This window comes from Anabrus simplex, chromosome 1 (genome assembly GCF_040414725.1).
Source record: "Anabrus simplex isolate iqAnaSimp1 chromosome 1, ASM4041472v1, whole genome shotgun sequence".
Classification (NCBI taxonomy): domain Eukaryota; kingdom Metazoa; phylum Arthropoda; class Insecta; order Orthoptera; family Tettigoniidae; genus Anabrus; species Anabrus simplex.
The window spans coordinates 1,806,721,268-1,806,738,047 of NC_090265.1; the positions used below are offsets into that span (position 1 = coordinate 1,806,721,268).

The following is a 16,780-nucleotide window of genomic DNA, read 5'->3' on the forward strand; positions in this document are numbered from 1 at the left end:
AACAGCTAATGAGGGAACTGAATAGAGTGAACAAGGAAGCAAAAGAGAATTATATGAATGGCATACTTCAAGAGGGTAATGACCACAAAAGGAAAATGTATTCATATATCAGGAATCAAAAAGGAAAAGAAATCCAAATTCCTACAATGGTGGGAGAAGGGGGTGAACACTATTTAACAGTTACTGAAAAAGCAAACCTATTTAGCAGGGAATTCAGAGATTCAGTAGACTATTGTCAGGAGTTGGAAATCGAAACAGAAGATAGAGAGGGAGAGAGACAGAGAGAAACAAGAAGCTTCTCATTCACAAAAGAAGATATTTTCAGAGAAATCCAACTGCTTCAGCAAGGAAAAGCCGCAGGAAGTGAACAAATTACTGGGGAGGTGTTAAAGACAATGGGGTGGTACATAGTGCCTTATTTAAAATTTCTCTTTGATTATGTCATAAATAATAGTGTAATACCAAAGGAATGGAAGGAATCTATAATACCAATTTATAAAGGAAAGGGCGATAAAAGAAAACCAGAGAACTACAGACCAATCAGCCTGACGAGTATAGTTTGTAAAATACTGGAGAGTTTAATATCAAAGTACATCAGAGGGATATGTGATGATAAAAATTGGTTCATGAGCAGCCAGTATGGATTTAGAAAGAAATTTTCTTGTGAGGCACAACTGGTGGGATTTCAGCAGGACGTATCAGATCAATTGGATTCAGGAGGTCAGTTAGATTGCATAGCCATAGATCTTTCCAAAGCCTTTGATAGAGTGGAACATGGAATATTATTAAAGAAATTGGAGGGAATAGGATTGGACGTAAGGGTTACACGTTGGATAAAAACATTTCTAAATTCAAGGGTTCAGAAAGTCAAAGTAGGAAATAATATATCACAGGAAGAGAAAGTCTGGAAGGGAATTGCACAGGGCAGTATAATCGGTCCGTTACTTTTCTTAATATACGTAAATGATTTAGGGAACAATATAACATCAAAAATAAGATTGTATGCAGATGACATAATAGTTTATAGGGAAATAAATAACACTGAGGATTGTTCAGAATAACAAAGGGACCTTGAGAGTATCCAACAATGGGTTGAAGGGAATAATATGAAGGTTAATGGGGGCAAATCAACTGTTACAACATTTATAAACATGAGCTTTAAAACTGAATTTGAATATACTTTGGATGAGGTAGTTATCCCAAAAGATGGCAAGTGCAAACACTTAGGTGTGAGATTTGAAAGTAATTTGCACTGGAAGGGTCATGTTGATGATATTGTTGGGAAAGCATACAGATCGTTACATGTCATAATGAGGCTACTTAAAGGATGCAACAAAGAATTAAAAGAGAAAAGTTACTTAAGTATGGTTCGTCCATTATTGGAATATGCAAACAGTGTTTGGGACCCTCACCAAGAATACCGAATAAAAGAAATAGATAGTGTGCAGAGGAAAGCAGCAAGATTTGTAACAGGGGATTTCAGGAGAAAGAGTAGTGTATCAAAAATGTTAAAGGAACTTGGGTGGGAAACTTAAAGTAAGAGAAGGGAGAAAACTAGACTTATAGGATTATATAGAGCCTATACAGGAGAAGCATGGGGAGATATCCATGAGAAGCTTTAGTTGGAAAATAATTATATCGGCAGGACTGACCACAGAAGCGATTGGGGTAAATTTTCATTCACTGGGAAGGGTGTGAAGAAGTGGAACAGTTTACCAGGGGTAGTGTTTGATCCTTTTCCAAAATCTGTACAGATATTCAAGAAGAGAATAAACAGCAACAGAGAAAATAAATGAAATGTTCGAGGGCATTCGACCAGTGCAGGTTAATGTAAATAAAAAATGTGTGTGAATAAATTAATTCCATCCCCTGGTCTAAGAAGTTTGGAGAGCCAAAGTAGGGGACTGCCTGTAGGGGTGAAGTACAGTGGGGACTTCCGAGGGCCCTGGGACCTCTACGGTAGCTGTGAAGGCCCTTCAGAAACTCTGAAAAGTGGTGGCAAAAGGGGCTCTGGTTAAGACACAGCAGGTCGTTATGCTACTTAGGTTCCAGAATGGGTTAAAAAAAAAACAGTAAATAAATGCAATGTAAATTTTAATCTTATACCAGTTGTATAGTATCATTTGAAGTATTTCCACATACTGTATATCAGTTGACTATATTTGTAAGTTGTACAGGAGATATTATAAGTAGAATTTTGTAAACAATATAAATTTATTAAGGATGAGCTGTGTGTTTAATAGAAAAAATTGTTAGTGTAAATTGTATAATATTGTATTATAGGAAAAATTTATTCTTGTTAATTTAATATTTAGTGCTTGACAATAATGTATTTTAGTGTACCATTTGCCACCGAGGTAGACACCTCATTTACAAATAAAGAGATTTTGATTTGACTTCACATACTGTTGTGTGTGTTTTGAACCCTAGATCAATCAATCAATCAATCAATCAATCAATCAATCAATCAATCAATACTGATCTGCATTTAGGGCAGTCGTCCAGGTGGCAGATTCCCTATCTGTTGCTTTCCTAGCCTTTTCCTAAATGATTTCAAAGAAACTGGAAATTTATTGAACATCTCCCTTGGTAAGTTATTCCAATCCTTAACTCCCCTTCCTATAAATGAATATTTGCCCCAGTTTGTCCTCTTGAATTCCAACTTTATCTTCATATTGTGATCTTTCCTACTTTTATAACCACCATTCAAACTTATTCGTCTACTAATGTCATTCCACGCCATCTCTCCGCTGACAGCTCGGAACATACCACTTAGTCGAGCAGCTCTTCTTCTTTTTCTCGATTCTTCCCAACCCAAACTTTGCAACATTTTTGTAACGCTACTCTTTTGTCGGAAATCACCCAGAACAAATCGAGCTGCTTTTCTTTCGATTTTTTCCAGTTCTTGAATCAGGTAATCCTGATGAGGGTCCCATACACTGGAACCATATTCTAGTTGGGGTCTTACCAGAGACTTATATGCACTCTCCTTTACATCCTTACTACAACCCCTAAACACCCTCAGAACCATGTGCAGAGATCTGTACCCTTTATTTACAATGCCATTTATGTGATTACCCCAATGAAGATCTTTCCTTATATTAACACCTAGATACTTACAATGATCCCCAAAAGGAACTTTCACCCCATCAACACAGTAATTACAACTGAGAGGACTTTTCCTATTTGTGAAACTCACAACCTGATTTTTAAAACCGTTTATCAACATCCTACTTTACATGCTTTGTATATTATTATATGCAAAATTATAATGTCAGCTGATTTCAGACTATGAATCTCATGTTAGATCCATATTGACGGTTGAACTTCTTTCAAAATCGTATAAAATAATTTTGTAAGATACATCAGGTGACTAAATAAGTATGATAATAGAAGTAAACTAAAAAAATGCATCTGACAATATTTGGACAAAGTAACAAGCCAAAATAAGTACAAGGACAGAGCTCTTAATAGTTCACTTTAATGATCCATACTTCAATTAGAAATTCTCACAAAGAATATTTATTTATTTATTTATTTATTTATTTTATTTATTTATTGTCTTGTTTTATATGGCGGGACTCAGGCTATGAAGCCTGCTATTCTGTCCGGCCATACATACACCTACATGAAGAGTTAAATATACACTAAATTATCTACAGTTTAATATCTTAAGGTATCAATTAAATGTTTTAATTAACCTAATAACTTAGCTATGATCAAATTCTACTATGTTATGAATAATTATTATTATTATTATTATTTATTAACCAGGTTTGACAAGTAAAGAAAATTGTGGCCGAAAACAGAAAGCTTGGACTGATTTCACAGATAAACTAGAGCAAGACAGCAAAGCTAATTCTAAACTACTTTACCGAACAATACGAAATATAAGAAGAGACAATGAATACATAATAGCAATAGAGGAACCAGATGGTAACATAGTTAGGGATGAGACAGAAATAAGGAAGATCATGAAATCCTATTTTGATAATTTATACAACAGTACTGGGAAAGACTCCAATGATGTAACCACGCAGGTCAGTTTAAGCTGCAATGATGAGCCTGACCAAGAGAGTCCGCCAACATGGAAGGAAGTAGAGACGGCCCTTAATAGTATGCCCAAAGAAAGATCTACAGGATTTGATGAAGTCAGTGCAGATATATTCAAAGCAACTGGTGCAATAGGAATACAGTGGCTTCATAGAGTAATTAATGCAATATGGAAGGATAGGAAAGTCCCAGATGATTGGAAAAAGGGAATAATAATACCTCTCTTCAAAAAAGGAAGCCGGAAGAAATGTAGCAATTATAGAGGGATCACTTTATTGTCTCATGGTTTGAAAATATTTGAGAAAATACTTGAAAAAAGGCTAAGGAAAATAATAGAACCACAACTACAGGAAGAACAATATGGATTCAGAGAACACCAACTACCGATCTCATATTTGCACTTAGAATACTGTTAGAAAAGCATTGGGAGAAGGGCAAAGACTTAACACTAGTGTTTTTGGATCTCGAAAAAGCATTTGATAGTGTTCCAAGGAAGACTATATGGGAATGTTTAAGAAAGAAGAATGTACCCAAAGGGCTTATCCAGAAAGTTAAAATGCTTTACGAAGATTGCTGCAGTTGCGTACAGATAGGAAACGGTAATTCTGATTGGTTCCAAACTACTAAAGGAGTGCAACAAGGCAGTACCCTTTCACCATTACTTTTTATCACTGTCATGGATGAAGTCATGAAAGAAATTAAGCAGAAGAACAATATGGACATCAATGCATTTGCAGATGATGTAGTAATTTGGGGAAATACAGAGAAGGAAGTCCAAGAGAGGCTGAACACCTGGAATGAACATTTGAAAGCACACGGATTAACAATAAATAAATCGAAAACTGTTACTATGTCTGTCAACAGGCAGAAGAAGAAAGGAAAAATAATGCTGGAAGGTACACAACTGGAAACAGTAGACCAATATAAATATCTTGGGTGCATCATTTCAAGTGATAACAGAATACAGCATGAGATTAACAACCGCATTCAAAAATCAGCTCAGTTTTACCATCAAGTTCGGAACCTCTTCTGGAACGAACAAGTTCCCTTAAGATCAAAGCAGATTCTATTCCAATCATACTTCACCCCCATAATAACATATGGCCTAGAAACCTGCACAACAACCCAACAAGTGGACAGCAACCTACAAGCCGCAGAAATGAAGTTCCTACGAACTATGGTACAGAAGACAAAAAGGGACAGCGTAAGGAATGAAAGAATAAGGGAGCAAGCTGGTGTGTACCCATCCCTGAATGAAAAAGTGACAAGGGCCCGTTTGAAATGGTTTGGCCATGTCAAACGAATGGACGATGGAAGGACAGCAAAACAATGGCTACACACAGTCGTGGCCAGAAAACGACCGTTAGGAAGACCTAGGAAGAGGTGGCTGGACCAAGTGAAAGAGGACATAGGAACAAGAGGAATCAGCTGGGATGTCGTCTTGAGAGAAGAGTGGTACATGGACAGACAGAAGTGGAGAGTGCTCGTAAACCACACCCGGGCAACTGGACTGGAAAACTGATGATGATGAACCAGGTTTGACAGAGTTTCTTAAAGCGGAGGTGGTTTGACACGCTCCTAATTTCAGCAGGTAGGGAATTCCAAATTCGGCTAGCGGTGACTATAAATGATCTACTGTAGCCAGTTGAGCGGTGAATGGGAATGCTTAGTAGTGTGGTGGATGATGATCTGGTAGGAATACTAGACGGTGATACTAGGTAATGGAATTGTGTGGCAAGGTATTCAGGTGTGTTAAGGTTCAGTACACAATGTAACAGGGAAACAGTGTGTAAATTTCGTTGCTCTCTTAAGCATAGCCATGAAACCCTACCAAATGCGGGAGAAATATGGCTAAATCTTGGTACATCTGAAATAAATCGAACGCATGCGTTATGTGCCTTTTGGAGCTTGATGGAAAGTGAGGCGTTCAGGTTACTGTATAGCCTACTATGTCACAGTAGTCGAATATTGGTACTACCATACTTTGGACAAGCAGTTTTCTTACATTTTGGGGGAGTAAATCTGAGTTTTTTAAGGGAATGTAAGGAATAAAACACTCGCTGACATATACCTGTTACGTGATCGTTCCAACTAAGGTTTTTATCCATTATCATCCCTAAGTTCTGACAACCAAGGTTTCATCCAGGTTTCCCCGTTCATGACGTGAGGGTTGACATTAGCAATTATGTTACGGAGTTTGTGGAAGTGAGGAATTAGACTGAACGTTAGCATGTACTACCTGTAAGGAATTTGGAAAGTTGTTAAAAGCATTTGTAAGGGGATTAGTATTAGGGGGCTGTGTAGGTATGGGAGCGGAGATTCCGCTCAGCTGACCACCAGTAAGCTTCACAGAGTGTTACAATAATTGAAAATCTTCCACCTTTTTGATACTTTTTATTTGCTTTTAGCAAATTTATATTTGTAAACAGTACATGTTTCGTTCTCACTTGGGAACATCTTCAGTTGTTGTTAAGCTTAGGTGAATCGCTAAGTTTTTGAACACGTTATTTCCAAGTACATTGAATCTCTTAAAGACTACTAGAATACAAATTAAATTAAAATGATGTTAAAACAATGTGGGGGTTAATGAAATGAGACTGGATGATTACATAGTTGGTCAGCTTAAAAACTATATATATTCATTGGAATAGTTGTTAAAAGTTTCACTTTGTTACATTAAAAATGTCTGTCTTCCGGTTAAAAGGTCTTAAAAATGATTGACTTCATGACACTGTTCAAATTGTTGTTGAATATTATTTCTTTCACTCCTTTTTTAAGCTGACCAACTATGTAATCATCCAGTCTCATTTCATTAACCCATTAACCCCCACATTGTTTTAACATCATTTTAATTTAATTTGTATTCTAGTAGTCTTTAAGAGAATCAATGTACTTGCAAATAACGTGTTCAAAAACTTAGCGATTCAACTAAGCTTAACAACAGCTGAAGATGTTCCCAAGTGAGAACGAAACATGTACTGTTTACAAATAAAAATTTGCTAAAAGGCAAATAAAAAGGTGGAAGATTTTTGATTATTGTAACTCTCTGTGATTAGATTTTGATACTGAAAATGAAGCTGATTACTTGCAAACCGAAACTTGCCGAAAATTGAAGCATGTTCAGCACTCTCACTTTGAGTTGCCAACCTGTACACTATCTTGCCTAGTTATTATATGTAAATCTAATGAAGATAAAATCTAAAAGTATTAGTTTGAATAGTAATTATAGTCTAGTAATTAAAAGTCTAGAGTCTAAGTTAGTTAAAACTGTAAAATGTGTAGTGTCATGTTAGTTTCAGTCTGTCGGTTTATTTAATCCTGTCCAATTCCGCTCGGGTCGACACACGATATTTCACACCATTGTGTTTCACAATAATTGTACTGTCTATTGTCCAACAATTGGACACAGAAAATCTAGTGATCGCTTCTTGCAACAGTTTCAACCTGATTGACATGAGGTCTTCTCTAATTGTTTCGCCCGTTCCTTTCAGTTTCTTTTTAGATTTGAATAGTTTGTTCCGTTTGCGGTACGACACGAACTTCACTATTATCGGACACGGCTTATCTGTACTCATCTTGCCTACCCTGTTACTTCTATCTATGTCCTCATGCGTTAAATGTACTCCAATACTGTCAGCTAGCTCGATGACAATTTTGTCCGTGTCCTCGCCACTCGATTCCCGCACCCCGAACACACACAGGGATTGCCGCCGCTTATATTGTTCGAGAGCATCGGTCTTAGTTTCGAGCTGTTCCCTGATATCTGATATTGCCTTGTCTCTGGCTTCGAGCGCTTCCCTCATCTCCTCGATTACTTTCATATTAAAATCTAACTACACTGATAATTTTCTGAATCACAACACAGATAAGATACTGGTACATTATAAACTCAACCTTCTTTTCCAACCCCAATGGTATTAGGACTGTGAGCCCTAGGGTGTCTATTCTTTTCATCTCCTTTGTGACCCTCCCCTTAGCTATGGCTCAGGATCAGTCCTCTTCCATACTTCCCTCTAATTAATGTTAAGATTTGTACTCCCTCTTAAAACAATAATAATCACCACTATCACCACACTGATTTATCTGAATGACTACAGGAGAAAGAATGGCTTTAATATGTAACTGGAAATTTCCAGGAAAGTACTGATGCAAAGTGCAGAATCTCGTAATATGAATGTTCTAGAATATGAGACAAGATCACTGCACTGTGTAAGTTACTCCACTGCCGTTATCTATGTTCTGTCCAGTAATGAGGATTGCAGCAGGTTTAGTATGCAAATTCAGGAACCAAGTTTTGAATGAGACCAATTATTACATGCACTGCCACTAAAAGCAAAGTTAGGGATTACACCATTATTGATCCAACTTCAGGAACCAATTTTCGAATGGTAACAACTTTTTTTTATTACTCGCACATTTTTTAGTAAGGAGGGAGCTCTCCCGGTTCTGGCAATACTGCCAACTGAATGGAAATTAAATCTGAATTGAATCGATAATATGATCGATTGATATGAATTTTCTAAACCTTTATTATCTTAAACCAACAACTGTGTCACACACACACATTATATAACATTTCTCGATGCGAATCTTGTTCCTAGCATGCATTCTATAGTTTGGCTTTGCTGTGTAAACAACAACTGTACTAGTACGTAAAGTGTATGCCAGATGTCGCACAGCGATGCATAAGCGATTCATAGTTTGTGTTTCAAAGGTTGCCAATATGAATCACCAAGATTGCCGAGGTCGACCGATTCAGCACTAGGGTGTCCATCTATCACTAAAAGGTGTGCGAGTAATACATGTCCCCAAATCTTCATATCAAAAGTAATTCATATTGTGTGTGATGCAGTCTATGACATGTTGAAGGAGAATTTCATGAAAATTAAGGACTGTCTGCACAATGCCAATGATAGGAATGGACTTTAGGATAACTGGAAGGGAAATGCCAGTTGCCAATCTATTCAATCATGTTTGATTTCACTGGCCTAGATAGCTTTGTGCAATATGGACTTCGTCAGCAACCCCAAATTGCACGCTAACGTAACACTGTGTAAATTACGTATTAAATAATTAATAATGGTAGGAGGAGTTCTTGGTTCAGGGTACTTACAGGGGTTGGACAAGGCTGTAATCTTTCACCTTTGCTGTTCATAGTTTACATGAAACATCTGCTGAAAGGTATAAAATAGCAGAGAGGGATGCAGTTAGGTGGAAATGTAGTAAGCAGTCTGGCCTATGCTGACGACTTGGTCTTAATGGTAGATTGTGTCGAAAGGCTGCAGTCTAATATCTTGCAACTTGAAAATAGGTGCAATGAGTATGGTATGAAAATTAGCCTCTCGAAGAATAAATTGATATCAGTAGGTAAGAAATTCAACAGAAATGAATGTCAGATTGGTGATACAAAGCTAGAACAGGTCGATAATTTCAAGTATTTTGGTTGTGTGTTCTCCCAGGATGGTAATATAGTGAGAGAGATTGAATCAAGGTGTAGTAAAGCTAATGCAGTTAGCTCGCAGTTGCGATCAACAGTATTCTGTAAGAAGGAAGCCAGCTCCCAGACGAAACTATCTTTACATCGGTCTGTTTTCAGACCAACTTTGCTTTACGGGAGCGAAAGCTGGGTGGACTCAGGATATCTTATTTATAAGTTAGAAGTAACAGACATGAAAGTAGCAAGAATGATTGCTGGTACAAACAGGTGGGAACAATGGCAGGAGGGTACTCAGAATGAGGAGATAAAGGCTAATTTAAGAATGAACTCATTGGATGAAGCTGTACGCATAAACCGGCTTCGGTGGTGGGGTCATGTGAGGCGAATGGAGGAGGATAGGTTACCTAGGAGAATAACGAACTCTGTTATAGAGGGTAAGAGAAGTAAAGGTAGACCAAGACGACGATGGTTAGACTCAGTTTCTAACGATTTAAAGATAAGAGGTATAGAACTAAATGAGGCCACAACACTAGTTGCGAATCGAGGATTGTGGCAACGTTTAGTAAGTTCACAGAGGCTTGCAGACTGAACGCTGAAAGGCATAACAGTCTATAATGATAATGTATGTAGGCTATGTAAATAATTAACTTGCAATGAAAATTCCCCACGCTTCATTCTAATTTATGAGATTTATATTGAAAAAAAAAACTTATAAAGAATATATTGCGGCCGAATGAGGTTTCCGTAAGAAACTTATGTTGTCCAATTATGTAACATGTAATCATTTACGATTAATTCCTGGGCAAAAGTTCAGTAACTACAACAATTTTTCAGTACACGCATCTAGGTGCGATTGCACTGTCATTTGTTTGCCTCTCGCTCACTTCTCGTGATGGTCGTAACCATGTGGTGGACAGGGCTGCCAACTGTTCATCTAAAGAACTAGCAGCACTACTTTTGAATTTACAAATCTTGTACGGTGACAAAGTCATTGGTCTGGATATGTTAGGTCCGGCTAGTGACAAAGCTATTGGTCCGGTTGCATTAGGTCCGGCTACTGACAAAGCCATTGGTCTGGATTCGTTAGGTCCAGTTAGTGACAAAGCCATTGGTCTGGACCAAGCAAAAGGGATCTGGGGGCGTAAGCCACCAAGTCAGAAGCCGCGAAGCAGCCCTCAAGCCTTATAATAATAGATCTATTATTATTTCAAATTAACACCTGTTTCACTGAATTTTGTCACAATAAGTTGTTTTTTGCTCTGCATATTGATGTAAATATTGTATATTTGTGCTAATTTTGTTTCCGTATAGGCTCTCTTTTGTTTGTTTTTTCATTTGCGCTTTCATTATGTTTTTTAGCATTTTTTCAACTCATATTATGTAAATTATTCCAACCCCCCCTATTTTTTTTCACTGAAGATGGCTCAAACGAGCCGAAACATGTCTGATCTTGTTTACTCCGTCTAATGATGGAATATATGATGTATTGATTTGGAGGATACTTTCATTTTTCGCCATTGTAAAGTGAAAACCGTCAATACGGAATGATTCTAATATCTTGTAATGGGTTCTTGGCTGTCGGACTGAACACATCTCTCCTCTACACTTAAGATTTGTAACATATTAAATCCTTATGATGCTATAAAACTAATGTTGTGCATACTGAATTTATACAAAGTCCTGAAATCAGGAATTAGATGCCTCTTGGCTTTTTTTCTTTACTATCCGTTTTACATCACACTGACACAGATACGTCTTACGGCGATGATAGGAAAGGTTTAGAAGTGAGAAGGAAACCAACCTCGCTTTAATCATGGTAAAAACCCAGCATTTCCCTGGCATGAAAACAGGAAATCATGGAAAACAATCTTCTTCAGGGCTGCTGACAAACCTACACTATCCCAAATGTAAGCTAACAGGTATGTGAACCAAACCGTGTAGCCAACTCACTCGATAAAAATGCTTCTCCAAGAATGTTTTTAGGCTATATTTTACAGTGGAAAGTCTCTCAACTTCATCCACATTTATCAGAACAATTGCACACATTTAACAGAAGCACATATCTGTGCGCAAATTGAGTTCAATAAGAGATTCAATTATACCATTAATATGCACGCACATTTGCAAATAAAGGTGATTATTCAAACTGCAACATTAACATGCAGTAATAGGGTTACAAACAGGGATTACAATTTTATTTAATACCCCCCTTCCTTGTCAAGCAGAGGGTACCCAGCAGGCAAGAGTTAGGTTGGAGATCCAACGTGGTACGGCCTGGGCAACAACACATAAAACTCGGCAGGTTTGGCTACATCTGCATTGTTAGTGATTCGTTAGGTCCGGGGAGTGACAAGACCACTGGGATGGATTGATTAGATCCAAGGTGTGACAAAACTGTTGGTGAGGATTTGTTAGGTCTCGCTAGTGACAAAACCATTGGACTGGAGGCAACCAAATGGTGTCTGAGGGTGTAAGCATCCAGGTTTGAGGCATAAAGCAGCCCTTAGGCCTCTGGTATTCTGCTTGACACCACCATTGGTCAGGATTAGTTAGGTCTGGCTAATGACATAACCATTGGTCTGAACTGGTTAAGTACGGCTAGTGACAAAAGCACTGAGCAACTTTCAAACTGCCAGTTCTCTACTTCTCCAAATAGGGCAGCCCTGTACTTTCACATGATGTGAGCTCTATCTGAGAAATACAAAACTTGGCCAGCCAATAGACACAAAGCACATAATTTCATTCAGCTGATTTACAGTCTCAGTTTTAATTCTTCTATATAAGCAAGAATACTTTGAGGGGTGCGCTGGTGAGTCTCTGGCAAGCATAAAGGAGGAATATCTCCTCTTTACTACTTAAGATATCATTGCACATCATTTTTATATGACGGTTCTCCTTACTAATTCTGCCCGCTGAGTACAGAAGTGCATCAACTCTCTCGCCATGATCATCAATGCACAAATTCAAAAACTTAGCAAAATAAGTCCATAAGATAAAATAAAATATCACATCCAAAATAATAATGTAGGTTACTAAAATCTCCAGATAAAATGCAACCTCCCCAAAAAAATAAAAGTTATGAAATATATTAGATTGAACCACTCACCAATAATTAATAAACAAACACAGTGGGATTAAAAATACAATTATAAATATAAACTTTAACATTGTAAAACTCTAAATGTTTGAAAACAAACATTACCATGTGTAGGAATTTTAGAGACTAACACTGGTACCTCTCTCGGAATTATATCCCGGCACTTTATATAGCCTACACTGGTACTGCATTTAATTAATAATAAGAACTCAAGGCTGCTACTATCAACAATGTCTGACCAAAATATTCCCATGTAAGCAATAAGACAAAGAGAAACCTATTATGGTACAACTCCCGTAAAGGTTGACAAGCTGTTTAGTCATTCAGGATGTAAGTCAGTTCAATTAGTTCATGCTACCAACTTAAATTAGTTTCTAGTATGACGTACCAACAACTAAACTTAGTTCTTCCACGTATCAACTTGGGCGATGAAGGGGAGGGCACAGATTGCACGCAATGTTTCTTTTCGTTGCTATGGTAATCAACATGTTACTGTTGAAAATGGATGTCGCTGTATACCTAACAGAGTTCACAATCTCTTTCCGGCAGCTGGTTATCTCAATGAAGGTACCGATACATTCAGTGTCGGTATAAATGTTCCTTTTTTCCATATCCTTCTTTATGTGCGTGTATGAAATAATTTTCCAGCATTTCTTTTCCCTGGACCAGTATGTACCGCTACCTCTGAACCATTTAAACATGTCATTATTCAAAGCTATTGGTCTCTGAACAAGCAAAGGTTAGAAGCCGCGAAGCGGCTTTAAGCCCCTATTTCTTATTAATATTAAATCATAAGTGCCGTAATATAAGCTTTACATTGTTCAGATCCGTAATTATTGCATGCCTAGTGACAACGCGATTGTCTGGATTCGTTCGGTCCGATTAGTAACAAAACTATTGGTCTGTGAAGAAGCAAACATTAGAAGCTGCGAAGTGGCTTTAGGCCTCTATTTCTTATTAAAACGTAAATGGGGGAATATATGCTTTACAGTGTTCAGATCTGCAGTTACTACACGGATAATGACAAAGCGATTGGTCTGGGTACGTTAGGTCCGGCTAGTGATAAAACCATTGGTCTGTGAACAAGCAAACATTAGAAGCGTCTTCTAATCTCTATTTACAAAGCGACTGGTCTGTCAAGAAGCAAACGTTAGAAGGCGCGAAGCTGCTTTAGGCTTCTAATTTTTATTAATATTCAACCATAAGTCGCGCGGCTTTAGGCCTCTATTTCCTATTCATATTAAAGCATAAGTGGCGCATTCTATGCTACGTCTGAGCTATTTCAACTTGTTCTTATTTCTCTTTGGTGTTCATATATAATCACGGCTGGCGGTGGCACGAATGGACTCTACGATTGCCTGAAGATTTGCCCTATGAAACGTCACTCCCATAATTCAAGACAGCGAGATATTGTTATTCTTATTTACTTCATTTGCTTATTCTTTTACATTGCCTCATTCTCTAAGGTCTCTTTATCCTGCGCAAGTTGGTCATAACTTTTCGCTGTCTTAATTATGGGAACAACATTTCATTGGCGTAATCTTCAACCAATGGCAGAGTCCATTCGCCCACCGTCAGCCATGATTACTATGTTACTTATCTTGGCGAGCCTTCTCGGGAGTTATACCGCTATTACTTTATGGGAATGTTGCAGCCAGAGGACCACCAGTTTTAGGCAGAATCCACACCAAAAAAAAAAAAAACCTAAACTTTATTTCAAGAATGAATAGATTCCCATATATAGGACTCATCTGTTCTTCTCACTCAATTCTTACATACTCTACAGCCATCCTTTTCCCAGTGCAAAGTAGTTCCCCATTCTATCTACCAAATTAACAACCACCTTCCATTGTGCTATTTTGCACTTTTCAAATATGATAGAGTCATGCACCACACTCAATGAATCGGAAGTACCACAACATCATCCCAGTGGGAACCACCAATCAATCAATCAATCAATCATTACCAATGGTCCGAATTTAGGGCAGTCGCCCGGGTGACAGATTCCCTGTCAGTTGTTTATCTAGTCTCTTCTAAAATAGTTTCCAAGAAGTGAAAAATTCTTCAAAATAAAATAGAAAGAATCACTTCAATCTTTCATATGTATATGTACTAAAGCTGTCTGTACACAAATCAATACCCACTACTAGGTACCCAGTACCTACTTGAATTGCCCAGAAACTGCAATGCATTAGAAGACATAGACCTACAAGAATTGTGCAATTAGAGAAACGTCCTTCCTACTTCTTGTCATGCTTAAACAAACATGTGGAGCATGTGAGAATATCTTATCCACACCAACCAATGAATAAAACGTGGAAGAAAAAATCTCAAAGGTGTATTTTTTGAGCACTACACAGTCTATTACACAGAAATAAATGCAATATTCATCAAGATTAACTCACGATCAGTCATATCTTAAAAAACATTTCCATATTATTTTCGTGCCACTTCAAAATTCAGACAAATTTCCAATCTTGATGACAATCTACTGATCCGCAGCGCTGTGACAAGTCCATCAAATTTGACATTTTTCTCTTTTCCGTCGATCACTTGGATGATTAGACAGCAATCACAAGACAGCCTAATATTTACTCACACACGAATATCAAATTATGATGTCAACTACGAATTAAGTTTTGTTTCCCTCAGCACGTGGGCCATTTTCAATACGTCCAAGAACAACAAAAAATCCACTTTACATTTGTCTTAAATGCGTGTATACCTTCAGGTAGTTATCAAACTCCACAACCCACAATCGCAAACTGCATGACGTCACGAGTGTGAGTCTTTGGAGAGCCCTTAATGCATTGCCTGCTTGTTCAGAAATGGTAGAATAATATCACACGTTATGGTGGAGAAAGTGATAAACGTCATTATATTGAACGACGAAATCCTTGAAATGAGGTAGTGGAGTGGTTGGATTACTGTTTTACGAGGATGTACAACTGGGCAACCATCCTCTATCCTCGAAATGAGGAAAATAAAATAAAAATATAAAAAGTATATAAATATAAAAATAAAATAAAAATCAGTAGTTATTTCATTTGATGAATTTACAAAACCAATTTAATAATTAGCACATACGTCATGGACCGCATACAGACGAGTAAGCAGTATAGACAAAATACAGGAGTAGCGTATAAGAGTCCAACATTCGGCCAGCTGGATTCCTAGCCTCCATGCATAAAAAAAAAAAAAATCTATTCGGTTCGGTTCGATTCCATTCCATTCCACTAGGTGGGAGTAGTCTCGTCCGCGACATCGTACTGTACGGTTCGTTGTGTTCGAGGTTTCGTGTTCGGTGTCTGAAGGTTCTAGAACTTACTCCTGCGTTCGAGTGCTAGCTTGCGTGTGATTGTGAAGTGGTAGCATGAGTTCTGATAGTGGAGGTACTCGGGACTTTCATCCCGCGTCAAATAGTAATGTTGAACGGGAAGAAAAAGTGAAAATGGATACAAACGTGAATGATAGCTCTACTCCTACCCCTTCGTTGCAAACTTCGACCCAATGCAATACTAACCCTCCCCTTTCTGCTCAACCTCCTAATACTAGTGCATGTAATTTATACCCATTAAACCACCCAGGACCATATCTTGTTTTTTTTTTTTCATCCAAACAAGGTAATAACATTGGCAACCTACACCCTATGGCTATAGGGCGTTTACTCCATGAAAGGAACTTTCCTGTTAAATCCATCCAGTATAAAGGCCGTAACAGGATTCAGGTAAACTTTCACTCTCCTAATCATGCTAATGACTTTTTGCAGAATAAGTTCCTTGATACACACAAGTTGCATGCCTTTATTCCTCACTCCAATATCTTCCGCGTAGGTATTATACGCGGTGTTGAGAAAGATCTAACTGAATCCGATATTCTTACTTTACTTCAGAGTGACGTCAAAGTTCATTCTGTTCATCGCCTACCCCGTAAATCCCTCCAAGATGGTCAGGCAATATATCTGCCTACCGGCTCCGTAAAGATTTTTTTTTTTTTTTTTGCTCCACAACGTTGCCCAAATATGTTTCAATCTATCATGTAATGTTAGAAGTCAATCCCTTTACATTTTACCCCATTATTTGTTCCAAATGCCAGCGTTATGAACACACCATACGCAATTGCCAGTCCACTAACTTTCGCTGTCGCAACTGTGGTTTGAATCATCCTACCTCAGACTGCCTTGCTAATGTCAA

The 16,780-nt window shown here is 37.8% G+C and overlaps 1 protein-coding gene across 3 annotated transcripts in view; it reads right to left on the bottom strand.

The window, feature by feature from the left end:
- Su(dx) (Suppressor of deltex) overlaps window positions 1-15,397 on the bottom strand; it is a 569,124-nt gene extending 553,727 nt beyond the window's left edge. For 2 of the 3 annotated variants that reach the window (XM_067138561.2, XM_067138559.2), the window contains exon 1: window positions 14,993-15,375. The gene's annotated coding sequence lies outside the window, so the exon portion shown is untranslated. Of the gene's footprint in view, window positions 1-14,992 lie in introns of all 3 variants that reach the window. The other variant, XM_067138560.2, reaches the window with a different exon arrangement.
- Between the last annotated feature and the right edge of the window lie 1,383 nt (window positions 15,398-16,780).